This window comes from Uloborus diversus, chromosome 10 (genome assembly GCF_026930045.1).
Source record: "Uloborus diversus isolate 005 chromosome 10, Udiv.v.3.1, whole genome shotgun sequence".
Taxonomy (NCBI): Eukaryota; Metazoa; Arthropoda; class Arachnida; order Araneae; family Uloboridae; genus Uloborus; species Uloborus diversus.
This window is the reverse complement of record NC_072740.1, coordinates 9156570-9174521: the sequence shown is the minus strand read 5'-3', so window position 1 is coordinate 9174521 and position 17952 is coordinate 9156570. Positions and strand designations below refer to the sequence as shown.

Genomic DNA, 17952 nt, shown 5'->3' with positions numbered 1-17952 from the left:
TCCTAGGAAATGGGGGGAATGGAGTGGAGGGGAGCACCTCAGCCAGGCGATGACGTTGTCTAGATTACTGTCTCACATCTGCGCTCGAAAGTTTCTAAGGCTTTGCGCGACCGGAAAACATTGACTGAATTTGACAGTTTTCTTTCTACCATCATTTTCAGTTCGACTGAAAAAATTACTTCACCTTTTACATTTAAATACTGGTTTTTCGTCAAAGTTCTTTGTTATTTTTCGAAATTTTGGAGGTTATGCTCGACCGCAAGACATTAACTGATCGAAACCAAATTTAAACACAAGGTTTTGAGGCTCTGTTTAGATACGTTACAAACGAAAACATTAAGAAAACATACATTTTTTTTTTTAATCACAAAAGTTATGTTTTTTTTTTTTTTTTTTCTTTTTTCATATTTTGTTAAACTTTAGGACTTATGAGCGACCGAAAGATGTCAATCGATTTCCATAATTCTTTTTTTTTCCTTTTTTTGTCTTCATAACTCGCAACTTTTCCGCGCTATTACAACTTCGAAATAAGAAAATGAGTTTTTCGACCCACCCTAGAGTATGCACCCTTGAACCTTTATGCTTTTTTTTTTGCTTGTGCAACTTCCTTTTTTTTTAAGTCAAGGGGGGGGGGGGGGAGTCAATCCTGACACAGAGTGAGTGCATTCCGGCCCGCTTGTTCTTCCCCCTCCTGCTTGTGCTTGTGCATTCGTTTTTTTTTTTTTTTTTTTTGGCTGTTGTTCTCTGTCAATACTTGATTATAATTGAATAATATATTGAAATCATAGCTCCCGCGGTGTTACAGGTAAGGCGGGAGGGGGGGCGGGGTTAGATCTTGAAACCAAAGTGAGCGCCCCTCTGGACCGTGCATCCTCCGCCCTTGGGTTTGGCCAGTGGCGTAGCTAGGGCGGGGCGGAGGGGACGGTCCGCCCCGGGTGGTACTTTTGGGAGGGGCGGCAATTTCACACTATTGATGCGTAAAAAATTAACTCGTTTTCCAAACAAGGAAATCATGCATGAGATCTATTACTGGAGGCAAAAAAGAAAAAAAAGTGTTCGAATTGTAAGGTTTTAGTACGACTATGATAATACAATTACTCTAATACAAAACGTGTTTTTCCTATGGACATCTCAGCACTATTGTTTGTTTTTTTCTCTTCCTTCGTCTGAAGCTACAGACTGAGGGAGGTGGTAGAGTAAAGTCAAGGGACCATGTTTTTTTTTTTTTTTTTTTGCTGTTAAGATTAACTATTACGGAGGAAACAATGAATTTCATAACCTTTCGCTATATGATGAAGCTACCACTTGATTTTAAGTAAATTCCTAGGAAACTGCCGTATTTAAGAAAAAAGAAAAAAAAAAAAACACTTTTTTTAAAGGAAAGTGACAACAAGGGTAAAAGAAGAGTGGTCTCAAATGGTGGACGATTTCCTGCTCATTTTTAGAATAGCGTTATGTTTCAAAAATTGCTTTGATTGGTCATTGACTACAAAATTTTCTCTAAGATAGAACGAATTTTATGTTCATTTTATAAAAAAAATATTCACAACTCGAATAATAATTACTTGTACCACTGTATTATATCAACTAATTCCCTTATACAATGAGTTTCACATTTAGTCATTCATTTTGAGGAAAGGTTTTTAATTAGTAAAATGATCTCTAGGCAAAGCCTTTCACATTTTGACCTCTATTAGTGAAAAAGAGATTCATCCAAATTTGGTAATATAGCAGTACCGGATCTAAGGGAGTTGAGGGGGTGAGTCCTGCTCGTACCCTGGATGGTAACTTCTGAGTTTGTCAACATTAGGTGAATCTCTCAAGTGCGGATCCAAAAGGGAGTTATATTAATATCGCTGGTTATATCTCCCTTTGAGAAATCAAATTGACCCTAAATTTGAGTTTCTAAAACTTTAAATTAAGAAAATTTCCCCGACCTTTACGCTTCTTCCTACTGTCACAAAGCTTAAAATGCATTTTCAGGACTTTAAAATTTCCAGAGGAGAGCCACTTACCATCCTTCCTGCCTTCGTTTGGCCAAACATAACCTAAAACAGCATTTTGGGGAACTCGTTTTCAACCCCCCCCCCCTCGTCTTTTGCTGTCTAAAGTGTGTCAAAGATAGCTTTAAAATGTGTTTTGAGGCCGGAGAATTTTGACCCACCGAAGGCAACTTAAAATTGCGTTGTTAAACCCTCAATAAATGGCACATTCTTCTGAAAGAGCAAGCGAATCCTCCTATCCCTTAACGTCACCAAACAGCCCAAAAGTGCAGTTTTAGGTCTTGAGTCTCGAAACAGTTCCAGGTAGTGATGTGCCGGAACATTAAAAAAGCAGATCCGCGGATACAGATCCGGATCATTGGTGTCATGATCCGCGGAATACAGATCCGGATCATTGGTGTCATGATCCGCGGATACGGATACGGATCTCTTTTTTTTTTTTTTTTTTTTACCCAATTCAATCATCCAAGTGTAAAATTTGTTACGGAACGTATTCCCGTCAGAATAATGGCAATTTCTTCAAAAAATGTCAACTGCGGCAAAAATATCATCAAGACTATGATTTACTCTTTAAAGAAATCTCCGTTAAAATTGAGGGAGAGTTGGAAGGAATGGTTCAGCGTTGCATTAATGCTTAGATGGAATGTGAAAAATTATTTCTTGCTTACTCGGTAGATGTAGGATACAGGAGCAAGTGTGTAAAGCTACTACTGGACAGGCTAGAAATAACTTTTCCCATTTTATTTCAGCATAAATGCAGCGCTGACCCATTCCACCGAACTTCTCCGACCGACGAAATAGAGAGAACACCTTTATAAACAGTAAATAGAGAATTTAGTCTCACTTTTTTTGAAGGATACCGAGGAAAAACAAAAATGAAGAATAACAGAAACCCCAAACCAATAACAAAACTAATATTAAATTAAAAATTAAAAAAACAAAACATGTCCCAGAGAGCCGACCTCATATTAAGATGAATTTCGCGTTTCAGAACACTCATTTGTTAACAAATATGAACTGACAGCAGGTAAAAATTTTAAATCATTGAGCTTTTTCTCCTCTTATCTTCCGACTATGAAATCGCTAAAAATCACGCGTATAAAGACTTAGAATTGCATTTAAAATTTACTTAACAAGATTATAGCTCCTACTGTATATAAGGTGGAAGTTTCAAATAAATATCAAACGCAGAAAAATTCGTTCTCTCAATTAGGGCCAACATTTTAAACGTACGGGTGAATTTGTACTACCATAATTGTGAAAACGTTAAATCGGTTTTTAATTAATATCTCCGGTGATTAAAGTTCTACAAAACCGAGGCCAAGCTAAGAACACTTTCGATCAAGTCACCTTTTGAAGGAAAATTGAACTATCAAAATCAGTTCATCTGTTTAGGAGCTACGATGCCACAAAAAGACACACTGATATACACTTTTAAAACTTATTTCCCCTTTCTTTTTGCAACAGGGGGGGGGGGGCAGATTGGCTTCTGGAATGATACCTTATAATTTAGATAAGGAATAAAACCTAATTTAAACGGAATTTAAGAGTCTTTTATTCAAATATTTAAAAATTTTTAGAATAGAAATGATTCGTTTAAGATCCGTCAAAAAAGTAACGGATACGGATACAGATCTTTATTTTCCCTCGGATATCCGCGGATACGGATACGGATATCCGGAACATCACTACTAGTAATATATTACAAATTTGCACTTCTAAATATGTAATCACAAAACAGCATTTTCTAATTTTCTTCTGAACAACATGTCACTCACGCTCAAAGCAATATTTTTTATGCATACATATCTATCTTTATATTTATTAAAATAATGAAATAAGAAGTTTTGAGTTTGTCTGCCTCGCGACAATCGTTAGAAGTCTCTAACAATGAAAATTTAAGGAAGAGTTCAGTTAAGGATGAGATTAAATAAATAAATAAAAAAAAATGCTGTGTGTTGTGCTATGTATAGTCTGGCTGTAATAAGTTGAGCTACTACGTTTTGGCAATATTTACCTTTTCTTAAAGAAATTAGAAAAATATAGAGATATAAATAGATAGATAGATGGGATACAGACATAGATAGGTTTAAACACATGTACAGAGATATATTTTCTGATTTTCTGTAATTCTAAAATATGCCTCTTAAAAATCTAAAAAAATTGTGAATATTTCTAAAAAAAGAATGTTTTATAATTTTATTATAGCCTTTTTCAATAACTTTATGAAAAAGGAAAACATGTATTAAAAAGAACTATATGTTCTGTAATTTATTTATTCTGCAGAAGAATAAAAGTTATTGGCTATGATCAAACTTTTTTAATCAGTCGAAATCGGAGGAAATGTTTCCAAAAACTAAAGCTGCTAGAAAGGTTGCGCTGTAGACTGAACATGATATCCAAAAAAAAAAACGAACTGATTAGCAATATGGGTAGGAACTGATGGAAAAGTCACGCTGTGAAACCACCACAAAGAGCCTTTCTTCCCACGAAGTATTTTCAACTGATGGGACAAGTGACAGTGATGTACAATTCCAAAGACAATACAACTACGAGGATTGATAGCTAATAACTTGAGAAGGTGTCCGCTTTTCGGGAGGAAGGGGAAATGAAGAAACTTTGATATTAATTCTAACTTTTTCATCACGCAACTTGTTCTATTTTTTTCCCCTTTGAAATTCTTCATTCCGAAGTTGCTTTTGAGTTTTGAATATTTTTTCTGGTTCAGATGTTTTATTCGTAATTTTAAAACACTCCATGTGTCTATAGATCGCAGACAGCTGAACCAACAAGAATATATACGCGATAAACACTAGACTAGACCGCAAGCGTTGGAAAACACTTCCGGTGGTGGTACCGAGGCGACCAATCCTTGTTTCCGAATGCATTAATACAAATACAAATACAAATGTGACGACCAGCAACAGGCTCTGGGCCCAGCTAGGCTGGTCCAAGTCAATTAATTAGTCCCCAATGAAGATCAATGGCCCTCTTAAAGCTATCCACTCCCTTGCTCATTACCGCCTCTTCCGGTAAGCTATTCCAAGTGCCCACGACCCTGCTAAAGTAGTAGTTTTTCCTGATTTCCAAGTTAGCCTGAGATTTAAATAGCTTAAAACAATGACCCCTTGTCCTGCTTTCCCCGCAAAAATTTAATCCATTTACATCTTTCATTTTGATAAATTTAAATAACTGAATCATGTCCCCTCTGACTCTCCTTTGCTCCAGGCTATACATGTTATGCCTATTAAGTCTGGTATCATAATCTAAATCTGAGAGTCCCCTTACTAATTTAGTTACCCTTCTTTGAACCCTTTCCAATACAAAAATATCTTTCTTCAGATAAGGCGACCAAAACTGAACAGCATACTCCAAATGAGGTCTTTCCCCAGCAGCACAGCAGTATCGGCCAATGTCATAACCACGGTGTTTGGTAGATTGGCCAATATCGGGTAAAGCTGGGTCGGCCAGCGTAAAACGGCTAACTTTTTTACAATATTGGGCAATACTCGTTGCCAGTATTGGCCAATACTGGCAAATCAAAATTGGCTAATGTTGGCCGGTAATTTTCCCCCAGTATTGGCAGATACTCGGAGCGAGTTTTGGCCAATATCGGTTAAAGTTGGGTTGGCCAGCGTCGAACGGTCGACTTTTTAACAATATTGGGCAATACTTGATGCCAGCATTGGCCAGTACCGGCAGAACTAAATTGGCCAATACCGGGTAGCAATCTCTTTTGCAGCATTGGCCGATACTCGAGCCAATACTGGCCAATGAGGCCAGGTGACACTGGCCCATTATATATAGCTATTAGCCAGTGTTGGGCAATACTGCTAAAACAGAATTCAGTCTTAAAAAAAATCGGCATACAGCCTTCCATCCATCAGTTTTAGGGTTTTGTTTTACCTCTTTTAGTTGAAGGATGGAAATCTGTGTGACGATTTTTTTTTTTTTTTTTTTCAAATAACGGAATTCGTCTTTACTGAGAAGTGGCACAAAACTGTGCGTTTGTTTTATTCCTAGCGCACTGGTCAAAGGTCCCTCGACCTTTCTGTCTTAAAACGACATAATTTACGGCTACGATAACTAGACTAGAGGAAAATTGACGGTTTATCATTTATTTTATAACTAGATTACTGACAGTAATATCTTTCACTTTTTATCATTTTTAATGAGCAGCAAATTACTTTTTTTATGCCAAATGTTAAGATTGTGGGAAATTAAGATTCATTATTGTTAAGAGTAAGGATCAGATTTAAGCATGATAGTTCTTCCCACTGACAGTATTTCCATCATAAATGTTTTTGTTCGCTCATTCGTTCATATAAATGATATAATCAAAATGCTTATTTTTTTCTTAAAGGAACAATTTATATATTTACAAGTTCATTGGGGAAAAAATTTTTATTCATTTTTTTTACATACTATCAGCTAGGTAATATGTAAAAAACATACATATATATTGTGTTTACATATTATCAACTTTTTTGTCTTCGTTTCGACCATTCAGTGTCCTTTATTTGATACTGTGAGACCGATGATCCCAGTCTACAGCTCCAGCAAGTATATGCCGATTCTGCGGCTGATAGCATTTGTATTCGCAGCATCCCACTTAATTTTTACACTTGCTAAAGAGAGAGAGAGAAAAAAAGCAGTCACTTAAAATAAAATTACACTTTTTTTAAAACTCTGCAATGTGCAAAGCAAACACTTAGTAAGGATTATTACTTATAACCAACATGTAAATTGTAAACTACATACAATGGACTCTCGTTTTTTGCAGGGGTTACATTCCACAGAAACGCTGTGTAAATGAAGACTTAACAGTAATGTTAAAATAGGTTAGGTTATGTTCCATTGATAAAAAATATGTACTAATTCCAATACAAATACACAATGGATATGAAGAAAATATGAATTAACTTAGGGAATATGAATAAGAGCTGTTTATGATATTCCTTTGGCAGTCATTTTTCTATGCAGGGCTTTTCCTTTGTGGGGCATGAGCACATCCATGGTCACTTGCATCATTTCCATGATGGGATCTTCCTTTATAAACACAAATCAGAAAGATCCACTGTCAAAATATGGCTCAAAATTTAAATGTGGAAGCTTTCGGTCGAGTATCATCAATGTTGGTATTGTTGTTGGTTTTGTTCTTATTTGTCACTTCTAAAAGCTTTTTTTCAAGTGAGCTATGAATTGTGCGAGTTTAATAACATTACTTCTGAAAAGAGCTCTAAAAATGTCTCCAATGGCTCAAGCTCCCTTATAAGCATGCCAAATCATTTGTTATCTACAATCTTAGAAGTTTGAAATATGAAAATTTTGAAACACTTGATGCATTTTAATGTTGCATCTGCATAAATCAAAACTCATCCATATAAAATGAAATAACGGAGTCAGATCTTAAACTGTGTGTAATGAAATCTGTGTAAAATGAGGGTATTGCAAATTAATTGGTAGTTAATCTGACATAAGTAGTGGTGCAACAAGAATGGTTTGAAGGTCAAACTCTCTCCAGAGTTCTTAGCTTCAACATATACTGCTAATTTTATTACTGTAGAAACGGTAGAGTTAGCAATTTGCTACCAATTAGATAAAATTAAACACATCAAGACTATAGACCTCCCCTCCCATTCAGGTTAAAATTCTTGCTGCTCCAGTGGAGATGGTTAAAGACATCTAATTATTTCACTGCTGATTATAGCAGTAACTAAACATTTTCCAAATCATGTCTTACTCTTTGATAAGACTCTTTACTTTGGCAAATTTATATTTTCAAAAAAATTCTCGCAGATTCCTACATTTTTTTTTTCGGCTTGGGGGGAGGGAAAAGTTCTCAACTTATACCCTTTCCCCAAACCGATAAATGACACCACATACAATGGAGATATTTTTTTTACAACAATTATGTGTGATGAAATCATATGATTCCAAAAGTTTTTTTGATAAATTTAATTTCAGCTACAAAAATGATGCTGTTCACCATCAACTAAAATGTTTGCAGATCACATGAAGGTTGCTCGTGGACCACTGTGGGCTTTTAGTGGTAGCCCCCATTACCCTTGCAATTATTAGACACTGTAAAATAACTCATATACAAACACATTATCCCTCGTATTATTTTAGCAAGTATTTTTAAATTACAAAATGAAAAAATTACGCATAACTTGATTTGCGGATATACATGATTTTCTTTGAATGGTTGTGTACTTCTGTTGTAGTAAACAGAAAGAGAGAAGACTTATAGGTTCAATATCAAACAAATTTATGTAGTACAATCCTAAGGTAAGTAATTACAGCAGAATATTTACAGGTGATAGAAATTCAATACAGATTAAATGTATAAGAAAATCACTTTGAAGAAATTTTTATTTTAGATTTAGCTTACCACCATTAAATTTAGATTGAATTAAATAGAAAAAATCTATTTTATCATTAAGTACTTTATTCTGCATAAATTGTTAATTTTATTACTTTCAAAAATGATCTATCAAACTACTGTTCAGAGTATGGATTTTTGAGGATCAATACATTTCTTAAATTAAGATCAGATTCCATAAAACTTCTCATTTTTGCTCACAATTCTAATTGTTGTATTTGACAAGCAAAAAGGAAAAGAAATCCTAGAGGCTTTAGATGCTAATTCTTCTAATTTTTAAAAATAATTGTAATATTATTTTATAGAAATATTTTTTTATATTCTAAATAATATTTAGAATAGAAAGATATATTTCTAGGCTTGAATAAGTTCAAAATACAATGAGTATTAAAGCAAGTCATCTATTTTCTTTATCATTCAAATAAAGATACTTCACAATCAAAAGTTCTCAATCGTGCACTATTGTTGAATTTACTAAGACAATCTGATACTAGTTTTACTATAAACACTATTTTTCATGAAAACAAAATCTCCTCAGGGCTACTACTGACTTCAGCTATTAAAATAATTGCTTCTAGTAGTCTATGATATAAAAGCCCTCAAAATAGTTGCCAGATGCAGAAATAAATCGATGCCGAAAATAAGTTTTGAAAAAGTCATCAGATGTAGAAAATAATTTCGAAATAGAAAACAAATTTAAATGTTCAATAATCGATAAACAAATATACTTTTTTAAATACATTGAAAGTTATAATTTGTACACAGTACAAAATTAATTCAGACTGTCAAAGTAATTTTAATGTAAAGGAAAATATTCAGAAGTTAAATTTAAAACTTGTTGATTTTAATTCATAATTCTTGTGACCATATGCATCAGCCTTACGATTACAAACTTGTTTAAAATTGACAATAACCAGGGAAAAAAAATTAAACTAGAAATGAATATATATATACATATATAAAGTCAATTCATTACTAATTAACATTAAATATAAAATATGCAGATTTGAAAAATACTTGGCACTCTGCAACAAAGAGAGGGCAAATTTACTAAAAATCTCATTGTTGTAGGTTAAGCAGGTCTTTAAGAAAGTAACATTAAGGTAAAAACCTGTTTCTTATTTTAAACACTACACCCTTCTTGAAATTAAAAAAAAAAAAAAAAAAAACTAGTGCTCTTTTCCAAGTACCAAAACTGAACTTATATAATGATAACTCCGAAAGAGATAAAAATTCTTACAACAGAAATCTGAATAGAATTTAAGAGAAGAAAAATGTGCCTTTTAGTCCTCCTTTGTTTTGTTTATCTATCTGTGATAAAATTTGGTTGTAACCAAAGAAACATTTGCAATTTCTTAACTTAATTATATTAAACAGACATATTTTTCATATAATTTAAAATACTGCATGTTCTTTCAACCTAAATATGTTTTTTTCTTTTAAAATTTAACTACATAGCAAGCTTAGAAACAATTAAGTCCCCTATGTTACTTTGTTGTCTCCTGTGTTACCAACATCCAGGTAACACAGGGGACAAAATATTAAAAATTCCCCTTGTATTAATGGAAATACTGCAGAAGTATATGATTTTTTTCCTTCAAACTCAACCTGAAAGTTTTAACATGGGTTAAACAATAAAATAATTAAACCTTTCTATAATTTAATAGTAACACAGGGGACACATAAAAAAGACACCTATGTCTAAAGTTCTTTTTTCCTCACCTGGAACTCTTCAAAATAGCACATGTGAAAAAAATGGCTACTTTACATTAATAACTTGTAGAAGTACATAGCTATCGTTGACAATATTTAAGTAACACATTCTTATTATAATAATTAAAGAAGTAAGGAGGCAGTATCACAGGAGACAAATATCAGAAGACAAAAGATTTTCTACCATAAAATAAAAATAAATTTGAAATTTTATTTTAAAAACATGTTAGTATAATATGTTAATAATGAGTTGAAAAGAAAAAGAAACATATTTAAAAAAAATTAATAACATGAAAAAAAATAAGGTTTAAAAATAAAGTGCTGTTGGGACATGGTTTTTTTTATAGGACACAATTTCAATAACCCCATTCAAAAAGTAAAAAATGTACTTAATTTTAGTAATGTATCAATGAAAAATATGTCAGACCTATCATTTTTAATGTTTACATTTAACTTTGGTTTAAAATTTGGGAAAAGGTTACAGGGCAGTTTTCAAAAGGTGGGAGCAAACACAGACCTCAACTTTGAAGCTTCAACACAAAACAACTTTCATTTTAATTGACTCAAAAATTTTTGAGTTAAATAATAATACTGTATAGAGGCAAGAATTATGGAAAAATAAAATTATGGAATGTTAATGATAAATGGAAATAATTGTTAAATACATTAAAAATTATGGAAAAAATGCTCTTCAAATACCCTTAAAAATATATTTTCTTTGCTAAAAGGCACAATTTTGGACTTTCAAAACGTTAACTGAGCAAATGTACCATCAAAAAATTTTTTTTAAAATTATTTCCAACCGTTTCAAAACAAAATTAAGGGTATAAATCTCAAACTGAATATTTTTTTGATAATATTTCCTACAAATTGAAAAATTAAAGACAGATTATTTATTGTGTAAAAAATTTTAAAAAAAGAAGGAAGTTGGAAGTTTCATGTATGTCCAAAAGTTACAATTTTGACAATGCTATTATTTGAGTACTAAATATATGATTTATATATTTTAAAGGTATTTTTTGATCCTCAAAATCAATTGTTAATCATTTTAAAGTGTTTTCATATGTTTTTATGCAGTATCTTTGAAGCAAAATCATTTTTCTTAAACATATATGTGAGATGTCCAAATTGCGTTACGATCTAGACGCCGATAATTCTGTCCATATATTCAATATATTAATATGATCTTCTGTCTTGTAACCTTACTAAAGGCTATTATAATGTTAATTTCTTTAATACATTGCTATTTTGCACAATTAATACATTATGCATTAAACATTACTTAAATAACAGTAGAAACTCAAGTTATGAAGTAACGAATAGTAAACAAAGGCAGCAAAAATTGCCAAGCAAACCCCAATTGGCGACAACTCACAGCATACGATATGCAAAGGGTTACCAGAGAGGTATTCAGGCTTTCGCCAACAGAGCCGGTTTTGGCGACTTGATCACCTGCGCTGGCAAAATGGATGGGGGTTTTTTTTCGGATTCTACAAAACCATAACAAAATTTCATTATTTTAAGACCAGTATATAAGGTCACTCATGTACTTCATAAATCCTCTATTTTTCATTGCAGAATTTAAAAATAGATAAAAATCTGTTACCTACCGGACAACTGTATGTCCAAAATCTGTTACCTACAGACCGATCATTAAATTTGCTATTTATTAAATTGCATAAATACCTGCTGTCTTTTTATGTTTGTGTATGATGTTCTAGGTATACATGCCATGCAATAAAGGCAAAATTGATTTCAAATTCCAAAATTTTAAAAATGGCTCAAAAGCAAAGTTTTAGTTCCCACCTTTTGAGAAACTACCCTACAATTTAAAAGTCTTCGACATTAAATGTTGCATTAACTTTGGAATGACCCAAATACAAGATTCTTGATCTATGATTGATCACCTATCAAATCATGTATCAGGAAAGAAATTATCAATTTAGATGATTTGTTTCAGCTTAATAATTTTTCTAAACATAGATAAATTTACTATGTTACATGGAAATGCTTTAACATTTCCAAAAACAGGTAAATGTTTTTTATTTTAAAAAACTAGAAAGCTATTTTAATTTATTATTGCCAACCAAGAAGTAAATTTGCAAAAAATGTTAGGACAGATTCTGCTATAAGTGAAATTGCATCCAAAAACCAAAAAAAAAAGTAAAGACTACACATTTTTCTCAATATTGGACAAGAGTCTATTTTTTATCAATATGTGTACATTTTAGCCATTGCTCTAATTTTATGTTTTCCCAATTGGAAGGTTTTTATCACTGCTCCGACAGAAAATTAAAAAAATCGCGGTACAAAAACTTTTTATAATTGACTTTATTATTGAGCAAACTTACCAAATCATAAATCAGTGAAGTGGACAAAAGGGTTGCGGGTTCAAAGCCAGACGGTCGAAGATCCTCTGTTGTGTGGACAAACAGGTATCATTCATCTCTAGAGCCTGATGAGAGAGGATTCCCGGCTGAAAAGATCAAGAGGTCATAAGGGCGGCACAACTTGAACCTCTGGCAGGGAAAATCACATAGATATTAAAAAAGGCAGTAATTAAACAAACCTAAATAATAAACATTACTATTATGTTTCAAGGATGCATTTTATTTTTTACCAAATTACAGTGCATTAGTACTAGTTCCAAAAATAAATATGAAACCAGTGCCTAGTTCCAAAAATAAATATGAAAAATATCATATATAGATATACCTATATCAGCGAACCATGGCAACATACAACTGAAAGTCTTGTACAACTATTTAAACTTTTATTAAAGTTAAGTTCCTAACCTAGAACTATAATTCTTGAGACAAAATTAAAAATTATGTAATCAAAAGAGTCAATTTTTTTAACAGATGCAAACAAATCAAATTACTGAAAGATATTAATGAGAAGTTCACATTAAACTCATATTTGCCATAATATCAAAATACTCTTCATAATTATAAATTATCTTTTTCACATTTAGATATAAAATAGCAAATATTAAAACATTTCAAATTTTGTTTTTGAAAATAAGAAAATATAATAACAACATATACTATAATATGCTATTATAGAGATTTTGTTAGTTGAAGAGATTTCTTTTTTTCCTCAAATCTATGTAGTTAGTTGAGCATTTTTCTATGCATCAAAATCTTGAAGGCATATATGCTTTTTATTTAAAATACTAACAAGCAATTACTATTCAGTAAGTTACCGCCTCCAGCTCAGTTTGTCCTATGCCGGGCTGATGTGTGCTAATAAGCACGAAACTGCAGTCCTCGGCTGGAATTGACTGAGCTGGCAGTGTATTTCAAGCAATTACTACTCCAGCAAATAGGATGATGTAATAAGTAACCTTTTAGATTATGTAATCTTTCGTGGTTATAATTTTTACAGATACAATTTTAAGCAATTATTATAGAATTAAATATCTCTTCACTTCCAGCCATTATATTGCAATTATTTTAAATAACTTGGATAAGCACAAATCACAAATATATCTAATTGCAAATAAATATTTAATATTACATACAATTTTGAACAATTTAGTATACAACCGCTGGAATCGCAATAGAGAAAATACACAGCACAACAGAGATAAAGATACTATTCATGCTTACTTTAATAACTCAATACCTTTACTTTCTTAAACTGATATCAAATGCCAACTACTGTTAAGTGCACCAGAAAAAAAAAAAAAAAAAACAGCGTCAGAGAGCAAACTTACTACAACCCTCTTTTGCCACGGTACCTATCCATTTCCTGAGTTTGGATTTCCTTGAAAAAAAATATGTTATATGCACTTGAACTATTGAAAATATTTGTGAATTCATGAAATTATTTTCATCAAAACATCACTGTTTAAAAAAAAATGTTTGTAAAGAATCAAAGTTTCCATCTTTTTTCCTCGCAGCCTCAAAATGTTCAGAAATTGTACATATCTGATTCAAAACTGAATTGTTAAATATATTAACTGGTTGTTGACAAAAATAAAATACTTATATTGCCCACCAAAAAAGCGTTATACTTGACAGTAAATGACAATTATTCTAACTATATTCTAACTTATTTCTTCAAGAGCACGGGAAGAATTTTCAAGGGAAAAAAAGAATATTTTATATGTTTTTATCTTGCTCGATACCTGAAAACAGCTAAAATGCAATTTCCCTGTACTATATATGAATTCTGTGCAAGATACGAAAATATAAAACGAAGCAAAACTTCGGGCGTCCTTTTTTTTTCTAAGTGTTAGCGATAACGTTAATATATAGCTCGATTCTCAAAACGTGAAAAGGAACGACTTATAATAAAGGATAGCACATGCTAAAAAGTTTTAATTGAAATGCCTCCAGAGCCGGCCTTAGCACAAGCGGGGCCCGATTGGAGAATTCTGGCGAGGCCCTTTATAGAATGATTACAAATTTGAAGAAATAGCGTCGATTTTTCCGCGGCGAGCAATTATTCGAAACTACTGCAATTATCCGTCTTCCATCAAGTTGCTACATCACTTTTTATTTTGATTCATTCATTTATTTATTGAGAAATGAATGAATGAATGGCCACAAAAATATGTGTTAGTTTTATAGGAACGTAAGATAAGTAGCTCTGAAATTCTTTATGCACTATCCTAGGCGGCAGGTGCACAAAAAAAGTGGTGGGTCAAAAGAAGTGTGGGGATAAGGAAACGGTGCAACTGGTGCTGATTTTTTTTTTTTTTTGTAAAATCGGACTTTATTACGGGATTTCAACATGATTAAATAATCTCCAAAACATGTGGAATGTGGCTTCCAAAAATCAATCCACCCAGTAAAAAATCATTTTCCTATAGATCATTAATTTTAACTCTGAAAAGTAAGGGGGCGGTTTCTCCCCCTTCCCCTCCCATACGTACGAGCCGCCTATGTGCGCAATTTATTGCTTTGACGGAAAAGTAAAATTCACCGAAATTTTTCAATTCTAAAAAAGAAAATTTGGACTGTCTTTGTTGATGTCGAAAGTAGAACGGAGTTGCAGGGAATGGGAGACCTCCTCTTGGAAATTCTTCAAAATTGAAGTCTTTTTTTTCTGAGCAGTTTTCAAACGGAAATGAGGAGGGAGTTAGAAGTTAGATAAACCGCGTACGGTCCCCGGAGGAGTCTTCAAAACTGGCCTCTGAAACCGCAAATGAGGTCTTTTTTTTTTTGTAAAATTAAGGGAGAGGGGGCGGAGGTTTCTACTTAGATAATTACTTTTGCAAATTTAGGATAAGTTGAGGCTAATTTTGATAACGAAAAGAAATTGGGCGTTTCTCTCAGAAATTTTTCCCGAAATTGTAGTTCCAATTGGGTAATGTTTGATGAAGATGAAGAAAGGGAATTTGGTGATCGCCTGCAGAAAACTTTCAAAATTCAAGGATTTAAGGCGCTATTTTAAACTATCATTAGTGATGTGTGACGTTAGAAGATTCGGCGACTCTTCACAAAATTTTCGATATTGATGAGTTAAAAACGCAGTTTAAAGCCCTGTTTGGTAACGATAGAGGACAAGGGAGGAAACTCTGCCCGGAATCTTTTTCGAAAATGAAATCAATTTTAGGCTATTCATGGAAAGGGAAGAAATCAAGGGTTTTCTCGTGGCAATATTTTCTAAATGCGAAATTTTAAGCTATTGTGCTGAGGCTTAGAAAAAGGGTCATTAGAAAGAGGTGTTCAGAGACCTTCCGCTGGAAATGTTTCGAAATTTAAATCGTAAAAACACTATTTTAGACTACTTTTGGAGATGTTAGGGGAGAAGGGGAGGGCGTTGTGAAATTTATGAATCCTCCTTGATTGGAAATGCTTTGAAACTGAAAACTTCGTGATGTAATTAGTCTTTGGTGGTAAAGTTGAGGTAAGGGTGGGCGTTCTATGGTAGCCTCTTCCTGAAATTATTTGAAATTGAAGTCTTAAAAAAGCATTTTAAGTTACCTTCGTTTACATTAGGAGAAATGTCAGGATTTGATGGCTGGCCCTAGAAATTTGTAGACATTGAATATTTAAAAACCAAATTCCAGGCTAAATGTATAACGTTATGAGAGGAATGAAAGCAATAAGCAATTTGTTCTCTTTAGAATGGTTATAGAAATGTTTTACACGTATTAAGCAAGCACTATTTGAAGTCTTTTATTTATTAAACTATTTATTTATTTAATTATTTTTTTTAGAAACGTACCTACTTTAGTTTTAATTGTATACTAGAGAAATTGTCATTGCTGCTGAGTTTTGGCATTTTTTTTCAACAAAGATGAAAAAATAAAAAAAATAATAAAAGTAAATATATTAAGTGAAATAAATGAAAATGGGGAATTCCTGAACTAAAACCTTTGAGAATTCCTAAACTTTCGGGGCTTTGGGTAAATTCCTGCATTGCCCATGAGATAGTACGGTCCTGGGACAGGGCCCCTTGACCTGTATGTTAATGCTCACCGTATTAATTGCCGATAACCATTAAAAATTTGTCCATTGGTTCCACACTACCTAGTCCCTTTCTCTAGATCGGAATTAATGGGGTACAGTGGGTACGGCTTTGGACATAGACAAGAAACTCTCCCTAAATCCATTAATCGAACTGAAAATAGCTCCATACTATCAAATTAAGTAGTATCACTTAAGCGTATTATAATAAATATCAGTAAAGTTCATTTGAACTTTTTCTTTTCTTTTTTTCTTATTTATTTTCAGGAGAAAGGGAAAAAAAGACTTTTTAGAGCGGGGCCCCTGCTGGCGCGGGGCCCAATTGGGTCTTTTTGCTCTAATCGGCTTAAGGCCGGCTCTGAATGCCTCCCCCCCCCCACGCTATTGACATCATAAAACAAACACAGCACAAGCAAATTTGGAAGGTTTTTCGGGTATTCAGAACACTATGTGTATTGAACAAAGAGTGAATGCAAAAAGTATAACACATTTCAAATTCTACTTTAAAGAAATTTGCAATTGTATTCAATATACAAAACGATTTCAAACTTACCCACAGAACGAGTTAACTAAGCAAATACAGCGATGGCGTCCTTCGACGGAGCGGAGCGAGAGAACTCCCGGCTCTGCGCATGCGTCATCAGAGAGCGCTGGCTGTACAGCACAATATCAAATGGAATTGGCTAATGTCGGCAAAAGCGAAACTCCATACATTTCTTTATCGGGGGACAATAGATTCCTAAATTATTTCAGAATAATTTTTATCAATTTTATCCGCTTATTAGAAGCAGCAAACATCCAATAGGAAAACTATTTTGAATGTAATTCTCTAATTCAGAATACCAATACAGCACAGTATCGGATGCGATCGGCTAATGTCGGCAGAAGATAAAAACGCCGAACATTTCAGTATCGTGTATTATAAATCCATAAATTATTGTAAAATGACTTTTTTTATCGTACCTACGTATTAAAATTCAAAATGTCTTGCAAAAAGAATGTTTTAAAAGTAATTTTCTAATTCAGAATGTCAATACAGCATAGTATTGGATGCGATCGGCCAATGTCGACAGAAGTGAACGCCGTACATTGTATCGTGGATTATATAAGTCGATAAATTATTGTAAAATGAGTTTTTTTGATTGAACCTACACATTAAAATTCAAAATGCCTTTCAACAAATATGTTTTGAAAGTAATTTCCTAATTCAGACTGTCAATACAGCACAGTATCGGATGCGATCGGCTAATGTCGGCAGAAGATAAACGCTGTACATTTCGGTATCGTGTATTATAGATCGATAAATTATTGTAAAATGACTTTTTTTCTTTGTACCTATGTATAAAAATTTATAATGTCTTGCAAAAAATAAGTTTTAAAAGTAATTTTCTAATTCAGAATCCCAATACAGCGCAGCATCGGATGCGAT

At 32.9% G+C, this 17952-nt stretch overlaps 1 long non-coding RNA gene across 1 annotated transcript; it reads right to left on the bottom strand.

Moving 5' to 3' along the window:
- Nucleotides 1–6473: 6473 nt before the first annotated feature.
- On the bottom strand, nt 6474–17123 carry LOC129231716 (uncharacterized). The gene is made up of 3 exons (XR_008581281.1): nt 17077–17123; nt 12453–12577; nt 6474–6631 (listed from the first exon to the last, which is right to left on the bottom strand). It is a non-coding gene; the product is annotated as an uncharacterized LOC129231716 (long non-coding RNA).
- Between the last annotated feature and the right edge of the window lie 829 nt (nt 17124–17952).